Source organism: Lynx canadensis, chromosome D1 (genome assembly GCF_007474595.2).
Source record: "Lynx canadensis isolate LIC74 chromosome D1, mLynCan4.pri.v2, whole genome shotgun sequence".
Lineage (NCBI taxonomy): Eukaryota > Metazoa > Chordata > Mammalia > Carnivora > Felidae > Lynx > Lynx canadensis.
The window spans coordinates 83,423,230-83,447,208 of NC_044312.2; positions in this window are offsets into that span (position 1 = coordinate 83,423,230).

Sequence of the window (23,979 nt, forward strand, 5' to 3'; positions counted from 1 at the left end):
TGAATAGACACTTCTCCAAAGAAGACATCCAGATGACCAGCCAACACATGAAAAAATGCTCAACGTCACTCATCATCTGGGAAATACAAATCAAAACCACAATGAGATACCACCCCATACCTGTCAGAATAGCTAACATTAACAACTCCGGCAACAACAGATGTTGGAGAGGATATGGAGAAAGAGGATCTCTTTTGCAATGCTGGTGGGAATGCAAACTGGTACAGCCACTCTGGAAAACAGTATGGAGGTTCCTCAAAAAATTAAAAATAGAACTACCCTATGACCTAGTAATTGCACTACTAGGTATTTATCCAAGGGATACAGGTATGCTGTTTCAAAGGGGTACGTGCAATGTTTATAGCAGTGCTATTTACAATAGCCAAAGTATGGAAAGAGCCCAAATGTCCATCAAAGGATGAATGGATAAAGAAGATGTGGTGTATATATACAATGGAGTATTACTTGGCAATCAAAAAGAATGAAATCTTGTCATTTGCAACTACATGGATGGAACTAGAGGTCATTATGCTAAACAAAATTAGTCACTCAGAGAAAGACAAATATCATATGACTTCACCCATATAAGGACTTTAAGATACAAAACAGATGAACGTAAGGGAAGGGAAGGGAAACAAAAATAATAAAAACAGGGAGGGGACAAAACATAAGAGACTCTTAAATATGGAGAACAAACAGAGGGTTGCTGGAGGGGTTGTGGAAGAGGGGATGGGCTAAATGGGTAAGGGGCACTAATGAATCTACTCCTGAAATCATTGTTGCACTATATGCCAACTAACTTGGATGTAAATTAAAAAAAATAAATTAAATAGAATTTAAAAAAATGAAAAGTAAACAGAATAAAAAGACAAAAAAAAGGAACAGGAAAAAAAAGAATCAAACAGGTGAGAATTTTCTTGGTCATTTCAATGACAAAGAAGTCACTTTTGTAATTATCATTTTTGTTTTCAGTGGAGATGACTTGATTCAGATCTGACCTTATGTGTTCGCTTCATAGCGGGTCATTGCTGTTTTCTTTTGTCTTTTACATTGCTCTATCACAGAAGCTATAAAATAACATTCTTAAAACATTTATTATATTAAATTAGTCAGGAGCCACATACAAATATATGCCCACTAGCAGTTCTGTAATACCTCAGTGCCTTTCATGTAGGTGATCTCATTTGATTGAACAGTGTCAAAACACAAGAGTAACTATTGTTTCCATATATTATTTCTGTAGCTATGAATGTTTAAGCATGCCACATCTGGCCCAAACAGAATGTATCATTTAGATCAAAACCTGACAATCACTTATTGAGATCCCAATAATTCAATCATACATGCATAATTTATTACAAATATTTACTGAGTGTTTTACCATCTATTCTTTGTTGATATTATGCTAGGCATTGGGAATATGGAAGCAGAAAATGCTGTCCCTGTTTTCTAGGATATTAAAGTTGAGTGTGTGGAATGTTTTACCCCAGACAGTCACATGACTTATCACTTTACCTCATTTTGGTCTCCGCTCAAATCACCTCTTTTGTGATGACTTCCATGACCTTCCCATGTAAAAAGTTAGTATTATCTTGCTTTATTTTTATTTTTTGGCATTTATCAATTCCAGATATTTTATTATGTTACATTATGTTATATTATACATCTGTTTTTTTCTTGTTGGACTTCTCCTCCAGTAGTGTGTATGTATCCCAAAGGCAGTAGCCTTAGTTTTAATACTATTTTAACCCAGCATCTAAAACAAACCCTGGTTCAGAGTAGACATTCAGTAAATGTTTTTTGCATGATTCACTTTGCTGCAATAGAGATACATGCAGAGTGTTTTAAGTCTGACATTGTACCAAACTTTAATATTTATATATAATTTCATTTAATGCCCACAACCACCCATGAAATAGCTACTATGATCCCGTTGTTAGCAATAAAGAATGTGAGACATTAAAAGATGAATGTGCCCTTATCTGAGCTTGTAGTGAGGTCAGCATAGCAGATGATTGAGCCTGTGTCTTCTGAATCCACTTCTGGTAATCCTTTCACTACACGTGGACTGCCCTATAACTGTCCTAAGAGCAGAGGAGAGGTTAAATATATAAGCTCCAGCTCTTGAAACTTGGGAAAAAAAATACTCTACTGTTACTTTTTCTTAGACTCTTCTCACAGCCCTAGAAGACTTATCAATATGCATTTTTCTTTAATATAAATCACTCATGAAATTTTTAGTTGGTTCCTTTACATGGAGTTTTTATGGGCCTATAGCTCATCCTTACCATTTATTTCTGAATGGGGTGACAGAATCTAAAGTGTGGAAAGAGATTGTTTGAAGCCACATGATTTATCATCTTGGCCAGGTCTCTTTCGGTTGCCAGTGAGAGACCCCCAACTTAAGCTGTAAGAGAATTTATTGACTCACATAACTGGAAAAACAAAAGGTAGATATTCAGGTATGGCTGCATTCAAAAGTTTATAGGATGGTCCCAAGACATACTGTCATTTCTCTTTCTCTTATTAGCAAAAGGCCTCATGATAGTTCCAAATTATCTGTTCTTTAGAGTACATGAAGTCAGAAAAAAGAAAAAAAAAATAGCTTTTCTGATTGTTCTAGCAAAATGTTTGGAGAAAGCCCTGATTGGCCTGGCTTAGATCACACATGTTTACCTGACCTGAGATGTCTGAGAGAGAGTGAACTCTTGCAGGTTTCACATCCCTGGGGCCAAGGTGGGCCTGAATATTTTGAAGCAAGAAGAATTATTATAGCATTGGAGAGAGATGCTTCCCTGAAAGAAGAAATGCTATTCAGACAGAGACTATTCAACCACCCACTTAACTCTTCCAGTTCCTATGGACCATATTTTTGAAGTGAGCAAATATTTGTGAAAATGTTCCCTATGCCAAGTTCTGGGATAGGCCCTGGGTATTATCTTTTTAATCAATAAGCCTTGCCCTTGAAGATACAGATACAAAAAGAAATGGCCAAGATGGAGAAAGACCTATAAAATTGCAAACCAAAGTATGAATTGCTTTGGGAGCTTGGAAGAGGAACTTAAAAAATATGGACTTGTTACCTGACCACTCCCCTCTCTATCCCTCATTGACCACTACCAATAATTTTCAGACAGTTTTTTTGCAAGCTCTAGTATATCCTTGAACAATCCTTCTGCATTCTTTCTGTCATCAAAGACACTTTCTAAGTCGTCTCAAACGTCTCCCAAAGTTCTGTTCCAAAGTCATGGTTTTGCAATATTTTAGCATCTTCTTGTCCTCTGTTTATTTCATGCAACTGCTTCAGTGACATTTTCTTCTTAGACACCAGGGAGTGTTGCTGGAAGTGGAAATGGATGGGAAGAAGTAGGGAGGGTTAAATTGTGCCAGAAAGTGAAGAAGGGGTATCTTCAAATTAGATTTATTTATTAGCATGATGACTCACAGTATAATAATGCCACCTCGCCAGTGGCCAGGATAGAAAGCAAGACTATAAAGAAATAACTGGCTGATACTTAGAGGCATCCAAGTTGTTATATCTTTAGGAAGTTAAAAAAGTACCTTAGTGTCTGCTTACTCATCCCTGGGCCGGATGTTCTTAGCTGGAAAAAAAAAAAAGGAGAAAAAAGAAGTTATCCTTTTTTCTGATTCTGATCGTCAAGGACAAAAGGCTCAAGCTCTGCTACTAATTAGATTTGTGACCTTGAGAAGTCACTCAATCTAGCTTAATCTCTACTTCTTTATCTAAAAAAATAGAGAGTAAATTATATCTATTTTATAGGTTGGTATCATGAAATCTGTCTGCATATCTCAGTATCATACCCACTGATAGATATGAAATATGCATTTATCATGTGTGTGTGTGTGTGTGTGTGTGTGTGTGTGTATAAATATATATGAAGGTCCTATTCAGTAGTAGAGCATAGTATGTATTGGATAATTCAATTTCCTTATTGTGCCCCCTTACCCCCACTTGGTCTCACTTTCTATCTTTATACAAGACGGGGCTGAAGTAACTAATCAATACCTTTCCTTCTTTCATATTCTACTTTCCTGGACATTTTTATAACTTTCACAAGTGGGAAAAATAGCACATTTTTCCCCCAGAAGTTATTTTCTATAAGTAACATATCCTCTGGTCAGAAGAACTTTTCTGCTAGTGTTCTCTCACACTTTTTTTTTTTTTTTTTTTTTGCTACCATAAATACGTTTAAAGAGTCACTACCACTCAGTTTCACCATAGGACTTTCTAAGATAAGCAGTGCAGGAGAGTCAGCTGAGCCTTTTGGGAAAGCAAGGGCAGCCTTCGAGAGGGACAGAGTTCATTCTCCAGGCAGGGCTTTCTCCATGAGGTTCTTTAGGAATCCATTCTGGGTTGGTTTCCACATATACAGTCACTTCAGAATTTCTTTATTCTTCATCTTTGCCCTCACTTGGAGAGGAAATGATTCAGAGAGGACGCTGGGACAGAGCAGTTCTTCTAAAGTCATCCTACCCATCAACATATCAGCACTGAAGTCAGCTTCGTGTTTCCTGCCAAACTTGATGAGCTCAATGTCGATATCATTTTCCAGGGCTCTGGAAGAAGCTGTCACGAGCCACAAACAGGCCAGTAGAATCATAGTATGACAGAGTCAGAAACAACTAGAGAGGTCACCAGCCCTATTCCACTCTTATTTTAAGGAAGAAGCATTTGACAATTGTTAAGGTTAAGTGATTTGCTTGAAGTCTCACAATAAGTAAATGACAGAGGAAAAGAATATTTTCACCCCTTCCCTGATTAACATTTATGTAATACTTTAAATTTACAGAATGCCTTTTCCATAAATGCCTTCTTTTATTCTCATTAAATTTATTTGAATTATTTTTTTTATCTCCACATACAGGGAAACTAATTTGAGGTTAGAAAAGATTAAGTAACTCTTTCTGAGATCCTTATCTCCAGGAAATACCAAAACAGAGATCTGCATTCCGGTTGTTTTATTTATTTATTTGTATTAGTTTGTTTCCCTTGTCATCCATCCAGTCAAGGAACAGTTAGCCTTCCTTAATCAAATTTTAATTAAGGGGAAAGTCAAAGAAAGTTATCCATAAATTATACCCTGACAATTTAAATAGAAATCTATCATGAGATTGATGAGTTTAAATTTACAATAAGCAGACTTGTTTTTTATTTTTATGGAACCATGACTTTAGAAATAAGCATGTCCTAGTAAATAAATACTAATATATCCATTTCTGATTCAGTTTCAGTAAAAAAAATAGTAATAATATGCCTCCTATTAAGGAAACTAGTGGATTTCTATTAAAAATAATTATTAATTGAGGTTACATAGAAATATTGATAAGAAAGGGAAGGAGTATAAAAATCACCCATCCACAATGCTACAATCTGGAGATAACATTTGGTATATATGCTTTCAGATTTTAAAAAATTTCCTACACATATGTATAATTCTTTAAACAAAAAAGTTATTATACTATATAGACTCTTGAAACTACTGTAAAAATAGATTATAAGCATTTTCTCTGTGAATGCATACACAGCCTCATTGTTGGTCACTGCTAATATACAATTATGGATACAAAAATATTTAATTCCCTTTTGCCACACATTTCAGTTATTTTAAGTTTGACATTATTATAAATCATCCTATAGGTAAATATCTTTGTTTATAGATATTTGCACATTTCTCTGATTATTTTCTCAGAGTATATTTCTAGAATTGAATTTCCAAGTCACAGATTATGTATATTTTTATAACTTTTTATACATTTTGACAAATTGCCTTCCAGAGTGGGGAGGTGGGGCATTCTTTTATCACAACACTCTGTCCTAATAATGTCTGATTTCCTTGTCCAAATACTATTATCTGAGTGTAAGAGAATGGCTTTGATCCATATTAGTAATATTTACCACCAAAAGGCTTTAAGGGAAAAAAAGAAAACTCATACATGTAAGTTACATGCGATTTATATCTTGTGGTTTCTAGAAAATTGTAAAAAGGGTACTAACCTCTGGATTTGGGTGCACTGTGAATATGCCTCATATAAGAGATATAAGTATATTGCTTCTAGGAACAGATAGTTGGAGACTTTCCTGGTCTGCCCTCACCAGAGGTGTGGCCATTGGCAGTACAGCATAGTAAAGGGTATAGACTGTAGAGCTGGACTATGTGCATTCAAATGCTGACTCTATTACCTACTGGCTGTGTGGCTTCTGGCAATTACTGAATTTCTCTGTGCCCGTTTATTTACCATTAAATGGTAATATAATAGCTCCCAATTTTATATATATTTATATATTTATATATATTATATATATATTTATATATATTTAATATATATATTTATATATATTATATATAATATAATAGCTCCCAATTTTAGTGCTGTAAAAGGATTGAATGAGTTATATATCTAAAGCTCTTCAACAGTGCCTGACAAATGAAAATACTAAATAAATATTAGCCATTATTTTTGTTTGTGTTATTGTTACTAAGCTATAGCAATATTATTAAAAACCTAATACATAGTAGGTAGTCAAAAGTGTTTGTTCAAAGAATAATAAAGAAATGGTGAATGCATGTAGAGAGTTAGTTCCTGACTAGAGACAGAGATTTGGGAACCACCTACAGAGCAATAATAGGTGAAGTGGGTAAGTGACTGATGGGTACAGCAAAGTAAGTTGAGGAATGAAGACCTTGACTCAGGAAACACTGTTCACACCTACTAGGAAGAAGAAAGTGAATTTGTAAAAGAGATTTAGGTGGAGATGGTGGTGGTGGTGTTGAAGTAGGTGAGAAACCAGAAGAGCAAACAAAGCAACCCTGTTCAATTGGAGCAGTGGGTTTGGATTTTAATCCTGGGAGATAAAAATGAAAAATAAAAAACAGACAAGAGGAAATAAGGATCCTTTTGCCCCTGCTCATGACTTCTGGATTTAGAAATGACATGAAATGTTAGCAATAACACTTAAAAACCAGCCAAGAATTAAGGTACAACTCTTTCCTGATAATATTTGCAATTTTTCTAAAGCTTCACTGTCCAACATGGTAACCACTAGTCACATGTGGCTATTTAAATTTACATTTTATGTGATTAAAATTAAGTGAAAATTTAAATTTAGTTTCTTGGCAGCACTAACAATATTTCAAGTGTTCAATGGCCACATATGACTGGTGGCTACCATGCTGGTTAGACAACACTGAATTAAACATTTTCATTTCAGAGAGTTCTGTCGGACAGTGCTGCCTTCTATGATGTGAAGGAGTAAGAGGTGTGGGGATATCAGACACCCTGGCAACAAGAAATCTGAATGTTAGAGTATGGCTTTTACATTCTGAACCTTATTTTATTCCTGAGACCAGTGTATCAGTCAGATTTCAGCAGGAAACAGAAACTACACACAAGTTGGATTGGACAACTTGAAGAGAGTTTAATAATAAGGTCTTCATTGGCTGGACCAAAAAAGAAGCCAAAGGGTGAGAGGGCCTGTTAATGTAACTCACTAAGTTCATGTGCAGAAAGAGAGACTGTGGATCTATAGGATCGAGTGGAAGATATCCAGCACAAGTTACCTGGAAACTAGTAACGACCTGTGTTCTCAGGCACTGAGATCTCTGACCAAATGAAAGAGGCGTGCAAGAACTCTTGTTCTTCTTTCTGGTAGTATGATATTTTCCTTCTGTCTTCTCACAAAGAGGAGTCTAGGAAGCCTTTTACTGACATTTTTCCCCACATTAGAAACACACTGTTTAAGATGTACCTGGGTGGGTTTCATTTTATATTTGGAGAGCCTGACTTGTTGTTGTTGTTGTTTTTTTTTAATAATAGAGAATTACCCATCAGTTAGGCATTACAATATACAACGCAAATCACAACCAGGCTTGGGCATAACCTCAGATGACTAAGGTTCAGGGGTGAGGTAGGAGAAAAGGAGAGAGCCCTTTTGACTACACAGAGGTATGAAATCCTGTTTTTCTCATGGATGAAGAAATGCAGAGTTAAGTACGGCAACATGTTTCCCTTTTGATGTCTGGATACAGTTATCAGGCAGCGTTGCTTTTTGAAAGTTAGATTGAGAGAGAAATATACATTTGGTTATTGACTTTGCCTCCTCATAGACAGACATTTTCTCACTACTGGCATGTTGGTAAGTTATTCAAGACAATCAGGAAGAAATTCTTATCCAACATAAGACCACTTCTCAACCTCCACCCAACTAAAACTCATGTAGCTCTTTGCATTGTTGTGTGGTGGATATCAATATCATCATCATCATCATCATCATCATCATCATCATCACATTTGGAGATGTGAAAACAGATTAAGCAACTTGGACTGGATCACACAGCTGATTGACACTGGCACTCAAAGCCTTCCAATAAATAGCTGGTGCTCTTTTGCTAAACATTTTCTGGCATATATAAAAAAAAGGTATATCACTTATTTTTTTGCCTTGATTAAATTTTAATTGAAGAGAAAATTAACATTCATGAAATGAGATAGTATATCATAAATTTGAATATACTGAGGACTCATTCTATTTTCTAAGAAAATTCATTTTCTTTCTCTCCATATTTGTTCATTTTATATTTCCTATTGTTATTGCCACCATTATCTTGAATAACACAAGCTAGAAACTGAAATTTTTTTCCCCTTTCCAACTCGTATTTCAGGTCCATCCTCCAAGCCATAAAGAATGCTAAATTTCTATCCCCTCTTCTCTAACCCCATTTCTCTGGTCCCATTTCTATCTTCCTTATTTCTCAACTGTTCCAGTGGTATCTTCACTGGCCTCTCTAGCTCCTGCCTCATCCCGGTCTGGTCCATTTTCCACCATGGTCTCTTGGAGACTTTCCTTAAAGCCATACCTAAGTATGCCATTCCCTTAACCATAGCAGTAATTCTCAAACTCCAGATATTACATGATTTTAGTCATAGCCACAGACTATCTATACCCAGGGCTGATTCAGCGGTTATACAGCAATATGGCCACAGTGGTTGTTAAAACTGTAAAATTACCCACTTTTTATAATTTCCCTGTTTTAAGTAATAATAACCAATCACAAGGATGCCTGGGTGGCCCAGTCAGTTAAGTGTCTGACTCTTAATTTCAGCTCAGGCCATGATCTCACAGTTTGTGAGATTGAGCCCTGCATTGGGTTCTACAGTGAGTGTAGATCCTGCTTGGGAAGTCTCTCTCTCCCTCTCTCTGCCCTTCCCCCTCCCATGTGTACATGTTCTCTATCAGAATAAATAAATGGTAACAAATCACGGGTTGGAATATGCTAGTCACATAATGTTTTTATATGAGACTCATTAAATGTGTAAGTACTAACTAAAAAGAGTTACCTACATACCACCTAAAATCATACTAGCGTAAATGTTTCACCATTAAGAACTCTAGAATAAAAGCTTAGTTCCTTCATGTGATACTAAGACCCAGTAGAATCTGATTCCACCATCCACATCTTCTCTTATTGGGTTTTACGTTTCTTTCTGTCTATAATTCTAGAAAATTATAAATTCTAACAACTAGTTTAGGTCCTTGTATAGAATATATATATAATTAATATGCACTAAACAATGAATAAAAATCACCTGCCTGTCTTGTCCTATTAGATGTTAAGCTCCCTTAAATCAGGATTTAATATGTTAGTCATTTCTCTCTCTCATAATCTCTTTTTTCCCCTCCAGAACATTGTAGACATAATATTTTTGAAGTGAAGTTCTAGGAAGTACGTCGATAAAACACACTACTGGAAATAAAAAAACTAAAGGACTAAAATGAGCTACTCATTGTAACAGAGATGGTGTGACTTGAGGTAGGTCTTGAACTAAGAGTAAACAGAGAGAAGAAGATAGGGAATTCCAGCTGCGGGATTGAATAAAAGGTCAAGGTGCAGGAAATCATAACTGACTTAGCTAGAGTGGACAGTGTGCATTTGAGAGTAGGTTTCTGTGTAGCAAAGAATTTAACCTTGCTCAAAGAGAGGTCTGGTTTTGCCCTTGGCTTCTGGGAGGTAATCTTAGAATGTCATGCCTGGAAGGAATGTCTTTATCTGTGTGGGGCTCTTGGATCACACTGGATTGTCTAACAATGAGATTTAGGGTACAGGCTTTGGATTACATGGTGTCAAGAGTGAGATCATCTACACAGGCAATCAATCATGCCTATTAAGATGGATCTCCATAAAAACTGTGGACGACAAGGTTTGGATGAGCTTCCCTGGTTGGCAATATCCCATGTGTATTGTCACTTTGGGACCAGGAGAATAACACTGCCCTGATTCCACAGGGAAAAGGCAATTTCAAGTTACATGTTTGAAACCCTCATGGATGCTACCCAATGGGGCTATCACCTTGGATGATTTGTAATGTGTATCCTTTACCTGTAACAAACTGTAGCTGTGGATATAACCACTTTTAATGTGTCCTGTGAGTCCTTCTAGTGAATGACTGTACCTGAGGGTGGTTTTGAGAACTTACATTTGGTATCAGAAGTGAGGGAATCTTTTGTGCACTCTTCCTTCTAATTTTCCCACTTTCCAGCTCAGTTTAGATCTAAAATTATTTTTTTAATGTTTATTTATTTTAAGAGAGGGAGATAGATAGAGAGAAAGAGTAAAGGGGAGAGGGGCAATGGGAGAGGGAGAGAGAGAGGGAGAGAGTGAGGGAGAGAATATCCTAAGCAAGCTCCACGCTCAGCATGGAGCTGGATGCAGGGCTTGATCTCATGAACCTGGAGATCATGACCTGAGTTGGAATCAAGGGTCAGATGCTTAGCCAATGGGCCACCCAGGCACAGCTAAAGTAATTTTTTAAAGCCCAATACTTGAGGGACCCCACTATCTGCAGCAGATGTAAAAGGAATTGCTGCAGTTGCAGCAGGGCCATAGGCTTCACATCTGGCTGGTTGTCCTTTCTCTTACTTGCCATCGTAGTCCTCAGTCCCATCTGCAAAGGCAAAGGCCATGCAGAGCACCCTCTGAAGACCCTCATCACTGGCTGGATGCTCTGTTAGAAGAAGGAGAGGACAGTAACAGTTTTTGAAAACTTACTGAATGTAGCCCTGTGCAAACTATTTCATGGCATTTTGTTTAATCCTGAAATCACCCTGGAAGGTAGGTATTTGCCCCTTTAAGATGCATCGAAAATAGGCTTAGAACAATTAGGAGCTAGCCCAAGGCCACACAGTGAGTGCAAGGCAGAGCTGGGATTAGAAAGTCATCAGAAGTTCAACTTGATCCTTCAATAACAGGGAGATAACTTGGGAGCTTGAGCAGGGCAGAGATTTCACAAAATAAGCCTTGGAGGAATATGTGGTGTCAGTGTGGAACAGAGGGAAGAATGGAGATGCTAGGAGATGGTTGAAAGATGAATAGAATCATGGATAGCTGTGCTTCAAGCAGGCTGCTAGAGCTCCAGTATAGATACAATTTAACTTCACAGAGTCCTGACCTTTTAGATCAGCACTGAAGAAAAGAACCTCCTGGACCATTGCTCTCTGCCCCACCTCTTTAAATAGTGAAGAAAAAGAAACATCCTCTGTGTTTAAATTTTTTTTAAAGCTATTTCATTTTAAGTCACTCATGATTTCACCTGTCAAAGGACAAGCTTTACCAGAACTAGGGGAAAAAATGAATAAAACCTAGAGAAGATCACTAAAGAGCTCTCAAACATGAAAGTGTTTCAGTGGTATCTGTGAAAGAAATGAAAATCCTGGTGACCTCTGACAAACTGGAGTCAAAAACAACTTACTTTGTGAGATGTAATTTCTTGACTTGAAACATTTTACACATAAAGTCCTAACTGGCAAACAATGTAGGGAATAGGGAAGCTGATATGATAATAGCTGATGAGTGCTATTCACTAACTCTGTTCCATGCCCATCATGCATTCACTCATGTAATAATCACACTAACACTGTGTGTGAGGCAGGTGTATTTAGACTACTCAGCTGTTATAGCACAATTGCAATTAGAACAGTTTGTAATCTGTCATTTCATGTATATTTTGTTTTCTAGAATGTAAGTTCATTACGCACAGACCTGATTTGTTTTACTCTTTTACTCTTTACTATTTAATTTCTTGATGCTCATGAACCTTATACCTAACTGGTACTTGATAAATTTTCTGAAAATGTACATTTAGTATGTATATCCAGCCCCAAATCCAAACTGAGTTCTTCTAACCCTCAGATAAAGTTTTAGAAAATGCAGTAGGGACCTAGGATGGTCATTTAGGCTACCATGAACTGGCCTCTTAGCTTATCTCTCAATTGACCTTGTTTGTGTCTCAATAGCTGACCAATCCAAACTTTAATTTCTTATCTATGAAGTGAAATGTTTGAATTAACGACTTCTGAGGTCTCATAAATTTTTGTGAGGCTGTGAATGTGTGAATTTCAGTAGTAGGTATTTTAGATGAACTCATCTTTGAGAGAAGTGAAGCCTGTCATACGTGACATTGGCCATGCTGCAAACATGCTTCTAATATTATGATGTTTTTCCTTCTTGCCTAGGGTATCCCAATAAATCCAGTAAAATTGGGCATCTGTTCACATTGGTGGATTTTACTACAAATAAAAAGACCTACCTCCATATTCTGGTTCTGTCATCACCTGATGATATTGGGCATCTTTGGCTTTCAAGTTCTCAGTCAATGATAATAATATTGCATAATAATAATAATAATAATTAATAATAATAATCTAACATTCATGGATTGCCAATGCCATAGGCTGAATGCTTGTGTATCCTTTATATTCATATGTCGAAACGTAATTCCCTACGTGGTGACATTTGGAGGTGGTCTTTGGGAGGTGTTTAGGTCATAAGGGCAGAGCCCTCATGACTGGGATTAATGCCTTTATTAGAGAGACCACAGAGAATTCCCTTGTCCCTTCCACCATGTGAGGACACAGTGAAAAGACAGCCATCTATGACCCAGGAAGCAGGCTCTCACAAGACACTGAATCTACCAGTGCTTTGATTTGGACTTTCCAGCCTCTATAACTGTGAGAAATAAATTTATGTTCTTTATAAGTTACTTGGTCTATGGTAATTTGTTATAGCAGCCTGGGCAGACTAAGCCAGCCAGGTACCATATATGCAATCATTTTTTATTTTTAATCTATTTTAATTTGTAAGACAGTGTTATCAAGCAGATATTTTTATTGCCATAAACGACTATGGAGACAGAGATTTAGAAGTAATTTGCCCAGGGTCTCACATCTTAAAAGTTGGTAGGAAAAGGAATTGAAGCAGATACCTCTGATCTATAGATTTGAAGACTTTAGCCATTATATTTCTAGCTTTTGAAATGCGTGAATTTGGAATGGATTTTGTTTTTGTAATGCATAATTCTTTGTAAAAATCTGATAGGAGTTATAGTGTGATTTCTCCCCAAAATAATTATATCACTCAATATTTTGGAGGCAGTGTCAAAGATATTATAGGTTTCCTAAAATGTAGCAATTGGAAATTCAGGGAAAAAAACAATGAAAAAAGAATACCCCACCCACCTCAAATCTGAACTAGATTTATTCTAACAGCACCTTCTAGAATAGACTTTCAGAAGCCTATGAGGAAAATTTAAGAAAAGTCACAAAGAGTGCACTGAGCCTCTTTCACCATAAGTGTGTATACTATGGATTTCATTGTACTGAGCGCCAAAACAATATCCTTGCCTGTCTGTAGGCTGGAAGACTCAGCCTGGTTGCTGATTACCACCATTGTCACGAGTTTCCATGTTTGCTCCAAGTTCTCAGATTTCTGTTTTTCAAGTTTAATTTGCCCGGGACATTGCAGGAAGAGAAACCGTGGGGGCATGATTAAAAGCATATGGCGTATGAGGTGGGGAGGGGGAGCAGTGAGCACAGCCGGAGGGAGGAGGATTGCTAAATAGAGTGTTTCTAATAAAGGAGAGTGGGAGAGTATTTGCTGCTTTTGCTTGGGCTAAACTATACTGTGTAATACTCCTCCCTTTTGCCCTTCAGGCCTAGAGTGTAAGATAGAGAAGGTTAGGGAACTATGATGTTAGGGTATCCAGTTGTCACATTTATCTATCTATCTATCTATCTATCTATCAATGTATCTATCATCTATCTCTCATCTCTCTCTTTTCCTGGAGTGCTTTTATATTTACCAAATGATATAATGACAGGTGTGTGTGTGTGTGTGTGTGTGTGTGTGTGTATTCTCCTATTAAACAGATGGAAGGACAGTGGTGGATCCCAAACTTGACCTGGAAGCATACCTCCTTGGGATTGTTTTGAAGCTATACATTCATGGGTTCACCCAAGACTCACTAAATCAGACTCTCAGGGGAGCCGCCATTTGCCTTTAAGTGTACATCCTCACCTTGTGTTGTCAATTACCTCTATCAAAATAAAGCCTAAATGGACTCCCAGGATATTACTTCTGTAAAGGAACCTAACACCCATTGAAGTGGATACTTATAGATTTTTGGCTGCTCAGTCCGTTCTACCTTTTTCTGATTTATGATAGCCATGCTTCACTTCAGGAAATAATCACTCCCAATCATGTGCAGATTTCATTGTATTTATAATGTACTAGTCTTGTTCTCACCTAACCAGTGGGAAGTCAGAGAGATAAACTAGGTCAGTGGTTTCTCTCTCGCAAGAGTGTATGAAGAGATGGAAAGACAGATTCAAAAAAAGAAGAAAAAGAGAAAAGAAGGACCAAAATGCTTTGGTATGGACATATTAGTTACAATATACAGGAATTCCTCCTTCCAAGGTCTCCAGAGCCTTTCTGGTCCCTGCCACTTCCTGGCCTGGTTCTCCAGGTCTCCTCAATTGTGTGAGCCATTTAAATCCTTCTAGTAAATTGCTTTTAGACTTGTTAGCCAGAGACTACGTGAGTCACTTTTCCACCTTTCTAATCCAACACATTTATTTTATACAAGAAGAAACAGAAACCCACAGACCCTAAGTTCCCTGCTTTAGGACACCAGATTAAGTGGTGGCATTAGGACTGGAATCTGGATCTCTTGGTTTTGGGGATGAACAGTAGGTATTGGTTTGCCTTTATCAAATGGTTCCTCAGTTTTGTTTAACCTTGGTGTGGTCTTCTAGAGTCTTTTAGAAGTTATGCCAATAGGAATAATGTCACATTGGTCGACACAATTTTCTTCAGTTTTCAAAATATTTCTTGGGCCAGTGGGTCTTGCTGCCTGCTGCCCTGCCTCTGGCAAGTGCTTATTTTAGAAGTTTCTAAAGAAGATGAATGCTCTCGTCTTCTGGTGCACCTGGACCAAAATGCCAGATCTATGGGGAGAAGACACTTTTTTCCCTGAGCTAGTGGGTTGCCTGGGGCCCTAAGATATGGTATTGATTGAGGATGGTTGGGTTGAAGAGGTAGGTCAGTCATACTATTTTAATCTTGACTTTTCCCCCCAAAGACACTATTGCACACATTATATAGAAATATTCATGCTAGTTAAACCTCATCCTCAGAGATGGAGTCTGAGCTGGTTAAAGTCTATTGGTTGAGGAGGAATTAAAAGACATAGGTAGTAGAGGTTTTAGGAGGTGCCTGAAAATAATTGTTTCTTCTTGATTGTGATCAATTACTCCTATTTCCATATCATTCAAAACACTGGACTAGTAATGGTTCTATTTTAACCCATTTTTACCATTTAACATATTTTTATTTATATAGTACTTCACATTACATACTATTAAATTATTCCATTACTCAGAAAGTAAACTTTTTATTTTATTGTATTTTATTTTATTATTTTGTTATTTATATTTTTGTATCTTATTTTGTTTTGTTTCATTTTATTTTTGTATCTTATTTTGTTTTGTTTCATTTTATTTTATTCTATTTTATTTTAGAGAGAGTGCAAGCAGGGGAGAGGGACAGAGGGAAAGAGAAAAAAATCTCAGGCAGGCTCCACACTCAGAGAAAAGCCTGACACAGGGCTCTATCCCATGATCTTGGGATCATGACCTGAGATGAAATAAAGAGTCAGAGGCTCAACCAACTTAGTCACCCAGGTACTCGCAAGAAAGTAGACTTCTATGAGTGAAGGGTACTTCTAGAGGGGTTAAAAGCATGTCCAAGGTAATATATGCTCTATAAGTAGTATGGGACCAGTAACCTGGAAACCCTAAAACCCTGACCATGGGCCTTGCACCCTGGCTGCCCTTTCTTTTCCTATTAATTTCTGTCATTATGGTGGCAGTTTCCTTGGGGAAGAAAGGAGAAGATAGGTATTAAAGATACTAGAGAGGGTTTCAAGTTGGATGTGGGAGTTTCCTGACTATAAATAAGACCTTACTCTATTGTGCCTCCACTGTTCACTAGAGACTTAGTAATTTGTCAATAAATTTATTCATCAAAACATTTCCTACTTTCTTACTATGTGCCTCCAGTTTCAACGTTTATTTATTTTTGGGACAGAGAGAGACAGAGCATGAACGGGGGAGGGGCAGAGAGAGAGGGAGACACAGAATCGGAAACAGGCTCCAGGCTCTGAGCCATCAGCCCAGAGCCTGACGCGGGGCTCGAACTCACAGACCGCGAGATCGTGACCTGGCTGAAGTCGGACGCTTAACCGACTGTGCCACCCAGGCGCCCCTGTGCCTCCAGTTTCAAAGGGGAATAAATCACAGCACCCACCACATTGGTTCCCAAACTGGTTCCTGTACCCAGAGGGCAAGGAGCAACTGAAGAATGAGGCACACCTCTCCAGATTGGTAGGTGACAGGTTTAATAAGTGAAGGAATTTACATAGAAAGCTTAACTTGAGCAGCCTGAAGATGACTCCATCTCCATACTTGCCTTCCAGAATCTAAAGTTTATACAGAGGCCTTAACTAGGTTCAGTTACATATTCAGTCCAGTTGATTTCAACAACACCTTTTCTTAAGACTACATACATCCTAAACAGCTGCTAGTATGGAAATAGCAGGCAGGATGTCCCATTCCAAAGACATGGGAGGGGGTAAGGAGCCTCCAATTGCCCGGATCCAGCTCACAAGTCAACCTGTGGTCACATCTTCTTGATGACCTCCTCTAACACACTCTCAAAGAGCTTTCTGTTTAGTGGATTAGTTCTAAGGCTAAGATCAAGGAAAAAGAACTAACATTTTGAGGATAGCTAGCATATGCTATTTATACTTATAATTTCAGATAATGCCTTTTACAGTTAGTTGTAGGAGAGTTGCTTTTCTCCCATAAGTTCATAGTGTTACATAGTAATACACGTATTGATTTACTGTACCTGGCACTTGGTAAAATCTCAGTAATGGCATCTATTGAATAATTAGTTAAATCACACACGTGTGATCATTTTATACCATCAATCTTTTTAAAAAGTCATCGTTTCATTGTATCATGGTTTACAAGATGATATCTGAACTTCTAAGTGCGAATTACAGTAAAGGCCTTCACTATCAACCCAAACAACCTCCCCACCCTTGCTATTTTATATTCCATTTTATACTACTTAATGCAATTTTTTAAAAATTTTCTGGAATAACTCCTATTTATCATTCAATATCTGGTTCAAAGCTTGTGTCCTTTGGGAGGATTTTTAATCCTTTCCTCCACTGAGAACTCCACTCTAGAACCTTTGCAAGCACTATAGTTACATATTTTTGTAACTCTGTTTCCCACTAGATAGTGGGAAAAGATTAGAGACTCTCTTAATCTCTTTCCTTTCTGTTTTGGTCCCTGATATAGTACCTAGGATGAGGTAAGGGTTTAGCATATGTTTGCAAATTGAGTAGGTATCCACATACTATGAATTGGAAAATTTCAGAGTTATACTTAAAAAATATATATATGTAGGTATGAAATGTTTTACATTAGAAGGAACATTTGGAAAGAAGTAAAAACTAGCTTCTCTGTTTCTTTTTTTTCTTTTTCTTGCCAGAAAGCAACTTTGAAATAATCTGAAATTATCTGACCTCTATCTCATTCAAAGGTGGATGGAGTATATTAGCTCCCAAGCGGAGTGGCAATTGTTAAATATTTGCCAAAATTATCCCAAAATGTTCACAATGGGTTTCTTTGATGCAATATTCATGAGTATGTTTGAATGACTTGATGATTCAACAACATTTTAACATAAATATTAATTAAGCACATATTATTGCCAAGCACTGTTTTAGGCATGTTAAGGCAACGTCAAGATGGATAAATATAGTCCTGCCCTCAAGAAACTCATGGTCCAATTGGGGAGACAGAGACACTTATATATATCGAGGTGCTTTTAATTGCAACCAATGGAAATCAATTTGATCTGGTATAAGTTAAAGAGAGGGAATTTATTAAGATAAGAAAAGATTGTCTTACTAAGGCCACAGGCAAGAATACAACTGGACCTAGGGAAGAGACTGAACACAGGACCCAGACAGCCATCAAGATTCTCTCCTTCTTGTATTCTGCTCCTTTCTAATTATGTGCTTCTTCTGCTGTCCCTGGACATAAGCACCTGTGCTCCTTTGATGCCTGTGACAGAAAAGTGCTGGCCATGTCATGCCACTTTTGCTTTTGTAACAAGTCAAACCTATTCTAGGGCTTTTTGATCTTTCTGTCTTTCCATTCTCCAGTCCTCTACCTTCCCATTCTTTTAAGTGCTTTTTCACTTTTCTCCCCTTTCTGTCTTGCTCCTGATTTAAGATTCTCAGAAAAGGCTCTGGTTGGCCCAACATGTCAGGTGGCTACTTTTGAGCCAATCATTTGTAGACAGGATGGGTTACATTTAAAGAGTGGATCTGTGGGGTGTCTGGCTGGCTCAGTTGGTTAAGTGTCCCACTCTTGATTTTGGCTCAGGCCATAATCTCACGGTTCATGAGATAGAGCCCTGCATCAGGATTCTCTCTCTCTTCTCTCTGTGCCTCTTCTCCACTCATTCATTCTCCCTCCATCTCTCTCTCTCTCTCTCTCTCTCTCTCTCTCTCTCTCTCTCCTCTCTCTCAAAATAAATAAATAAACTTAAAAAAAAAGGTGGAAATGTATGTGGCAGAGGGAAGCTCATTGGTAGGGCCATGAGCTGAGTGACTTGTGTCACTCTACCCCATTTTCCCTGGGAAGATCTGAGACTAGGGCCAAAAGCAGCCCTAGTAGAGTCCTCCCTGAATTCAAAAAAATAAAAGGTGGATTTGGGGAATTTCACTTGTACCTCTTACTCCCCAAGATGTTGATTATCATAGAAAGAAGTTGGGCAGACAACCCAAAAGGTGCTTTCCCTACAACAAGGTATAATGTCTTGTGCAGTAATATGATGTAGGTGGGATCAGAGTTTAATTCACATTAATTCTGCTCTTAAGGTGCGTGGCATGGAAGTAGTGACCATAAAATAAAGACCTTCTGGGGGGTTGGTTTTTGGTTTGGGTCTTTAAGAGGATGTGGCACAGCAATCCCTGAGTCTAAAATGCTTAAAAGCTATAACAGAGTAAATAAAAATTAATAGCATGCAAGCAAATCACCTAAGTACTTGCAATTCTGAAAAGAATTCTCTGGGGGAAATGTATCCTATGAATCTCATAAAAATAAATGAAAAATAATGTTGGTTATCATGAGCTAAGTGGGAGAGTATATTGTATACCCAGGAGAGAATATTCTTTTTTCTCCCTCCTAGCTCTGTTATAGAAAGTGTTAAGACATTTTACCACCCTGGCTCTTGATTTGAAAATGATCCATGAGCCATGAAATATTAGTGGGAGTGAGTATATTGGTACTATGACCATTCTGGGATATTAAAATGCCATTGACATCCATAACTACCAATGTATAAAAATAACAAATGCTAATGAAATGACCCAAGTGCTGAGAGCATGAAGTTTGGCCCTTGTCAATGTTTCCTTCATGAAATATAGGCCACTCTGCTTCCCTTGCTTACGTCAGACTGTCCAGGAGAATATGCACTTCATTATTCCTCTGCTATCCATCAAAACTTCTGTGCCCAAAGAGTATTAGGGGGAAATAGTGCCTTATCTTTTCCCCTTTTTTGCAGACCAAAGTGCTTATTGAATAATGGAGTTAATATTTTAGACTGAGGAAGTGTTTTCCTGGGCACAAGTAGTCTGATTATATGTTTGGAATTATCAACAAATATTATTCATTATGGATTACATGTTTGTGCCCTCCCCCCCATTCATACATTGAAGTCCTAATCCCCAGTGAGATAATATTAGGATATGGGACTTTCTGGAAGGTAGTTAAGTTTAGATAAGGTTACAAGGGTGGAGCTCCCATAACAGGATTAGTGTCCTTATAAAAAGAGGTAGAGACAAGAGCTTGGTGGCCATATAAGGGTATAGCGGGCTCTACAAGCCAGGAAGCAGGCTCCCACCAGATATCATGTCTGCCAGTGACCTGATCTTGGACTTTCCAGCCTCCATAAGTGTGAGAAATAGATGTCTGTTGTTTAAGCCACCAGTCTATGGTATTTTTGTTATAGCAGTTCAAACGAAGACACTATTCTTCCCTGACAAAGCCTCAATGATATATTTTGTAATAAGATGCAAGTTTGGTATTTATCTAATAAAAGCATGTGACTATAGTTGAGAGCCATGCACTGAGGGCTATATATACATATATATATGTGTATATATATATGTGTATATATATATATATATATATATATATACACATATATATATGTATGTATATATATTTCAAATTTTGGAAAACTATTGATCAGAGTGGTAAAAAAATGATATTATTTGGGTTGTTTATCAAGTATCTATTGAATGCCTACTGTATACAGAGCATTGCTTTAGACACTAAGCATTGTTTAGATACTAAAGAATTATGAGCTATTGTTCTCATATAGAAGATGAGAAAGGTGGAATAATGATATGAAAATGCTTAAGGAGGAATATACCAGTGTCTGCTAACTATCACCTAAGAACTAACTGAATATAAAACACCAAGAAAAAACAATGTTAAGGTGATCAAGACTTCAACAGATTTATAAGCAAAAATAATGAACAGACAATTCACAAAAGTGAAAATATTGCTCATATACAAAGATGAGAGGATGTTCATTTTTATCAGTAATCTAGGAAATGCAAATCCAACCAACAACACTGAGTCCCCCGTATCAACTTGGTGACTTCTTTTGCTTGGTAAAGAAGACGATACTCCTTCATGCAGGCAAGGTTGCAGAATCCATTGAGGAGTTACTTGGCAAGCTGTCACAAACATCTTCAAACATTCACACCCTTTGACTCTGATAATTCCAATTCTGGGAACCTCTCTCCTAAAGAAATAGCTAATTCTAACAACAAAAAAGCTTTCTGCGGTGAACAGCAGTAACTTTTTTAATGGTAAAAAGTTGAAAACAACATAAATTCCTGAATTGGGAGAGTGATTAAGTAAATTATTGTAAATCTACTTAAGAGCAACATTTATTGACTGCTTACACTGTGCCAGACTCTGCCTTTAATTTTCATAAAAACTTCATTATTATTCCAATTTTACAGATAGGAAACTGAGGCTTTTAAAAATTTTCTTTAATGTTTATTTATTTTTGAGAGAGAGACAGCCATGAGTGAGGAAGGGGCAGAAAGAGGGAGACAGAGAATCCAAAGCAGTCTCCAGGCTCTGAGCTGTCAGCACAGAGCCCAATGCAAGGCTCGAACTCACGGACCATGAGATCATGACCTGAGCCGAAGTCGGATGCTCAACCGATTGAACCACCCAGGAGCCCCAGGAAACTGAGGCTTACAGAGGACAAATAAGTTGCTCAAGGTCACCCAAGTAGCATGTGGCCAGTGAGGGATTCAAATCTAGGTAGCCTTAGACTGATGAGATAATTTATAGGTGTGTAATAAGTTCATATAGCATACATAATACATGAAAAGTACTTAGGAAAATACTAAATTAAAACAGCCCGATACAAAGTGAGACCACTATATGATTCAAAACTATGTTCAAAACCAAGCATACACACACACACACACACACACACACACACACACACACATGTGTATATAGGTATAGATTCTAAATTTTGCTGGTTTTCAAGGTCTTCCTTTTGATTCTACATCATTCAAATATTTCCCACTACTTCATGAAATGATTCTTTCTTTACCATCTAGGTTATTTTTCTGCCCCTCTTTCTGCTTACATACATCATATAATTTATAAATGACTTCTCATCTTTTCTCAGGCTATCCCCTGCTCCCACTCCTCTGTAGGTATATTTCAAAGCCCCATGTCAGTTCTACCTCCTCCAAGATCTAAGATTGCTCCAGCTCATGCTGACCACTCAGTCCTCAGACATCCCTTGCACAGATAGATGACCTGTCACAATTTTCCACTGTGTCCCACACTGTCTCACTTACTCATTACTTCATGTGTATGTGTGTGTTCTTCAGACTGGCCTGCCTGATTCTTGAGGATAGAAGTTACTTTACATGTCTCTTTATCTCTCCAGCAGCTCTTACCAGAGGACTGAGCACAAAGAAGGCCCTAAACTCACATGTTCATTGAAACAAGTTTTTAACTTCTAAAATCCTTAGTAAAGGCTTATTGTTACTGTATTTGTTGCTTTTGCTTTAAAATAGAGAAAACTGGGGGCACCTGGGTGGCTCAGTTAAGTGTCTGACTTAAGCTCAGGTCATGATCTCACGGTTCCTGAGTTCGAGCCCTGCATTGGCTCTGTGCTGACAGCTCAGAGCCTGGAGCTTGCTACAGGTTCTGTGTCTTCCTATCTCTCTGCTTCTCCCCTGCTTGCACTCTGTCTCTCTCTCTCTCTTCCAAAAATAAATCAACACTAAAAAAATAAATTAAAAAAAATAAAATAGAGAAAATTTTGGGGGCACCTAGGTGGCTCAGTTGGGTAAGCGTCTGACTTTTGATTTCTGCTCAGGTCATGATCTCATGGTTCATGGGTTCAAACCCATGTTGGGCTCAGCGCTGACAGCATGGAGCCTGCTTGGTTTTCTTCTTCTCCCTCTCTCTGCTCCTCCCCCACTTGTGCTTTCTCTCTAAATAAATAAATGAATAAATAAATAAACAAACAAACAAACAAACATTTAAAATAGAGAACATTTTTAATAGGGCTTTATATCAAACACTAAGAAGTCTGATAGAGGAGTCAGACTTCAACACTTAAAATAATAATAGAATATTCAAATTGGAAAAGATCTTTGGGGTCATGTAATTCAACTCCTCATTTTTCCAGTAAGGAAAATGAGACCCAGCAAAATGCAATACTTGGCCCAAGTTCTATAGGAGTAGAAGTAGAACTAGAATCCAGGGCTCACACTTCCCAGGTGGGAGCCGAGATGAACCAAATGACACCGCACTATTCCCAACCACATTTAGATAACTCCTCCTCTCCCCTTGGGCTCCATTCTACACTTGCCCCATTTTCTGTTTTTGTTTTTGCTTTTCCCTAGTCCAAAACATGAACCTCAAAGCCAAATCGTCCTCAGAATGCAAAGGTCCTGAAATAACCTCCTTCCCTGCTAAGGACAAGAAGAGAGAGTTTATTGAACATCTTTCTCTTTCCTGGTTCTTTTGGCCTTCCTGGTTTTCTGCACACTCTGGCACAGTCTTCCCTGCGTGTCTGTGGAGAGACAACCTCTGCCAGATTCTGCATTCAAAAGTTTTAGGCTTTATTAGAAAGAGCTGTAACATTTTGACCACAGTACATCAAGCCCTCTGACACGCAACCACATGGCCAACTAAGTGCCTTTGAACCCATAATTTGACACTTGTTTTTATTTTTAAAAATTCATTAATCTTCATTAGGCATCATACTCTCCATCCAGGTCAGCACTGGCATTTCCTGATCCCACCGTCTTTATGGGGAAAAATCTTTTTCTCTGATGACTTGGGTGAGTGAGTATACACACTCACAAGAGCATGGTTCTTAAATGATGTTTATTATGTAACATATGGTGGAAAATTAAAAAGGCCTGCAGCAGTCACTAAGGTGTGCTAGCTAGCAGTCCCTCCCTGATAGCGACTCCTGGTGG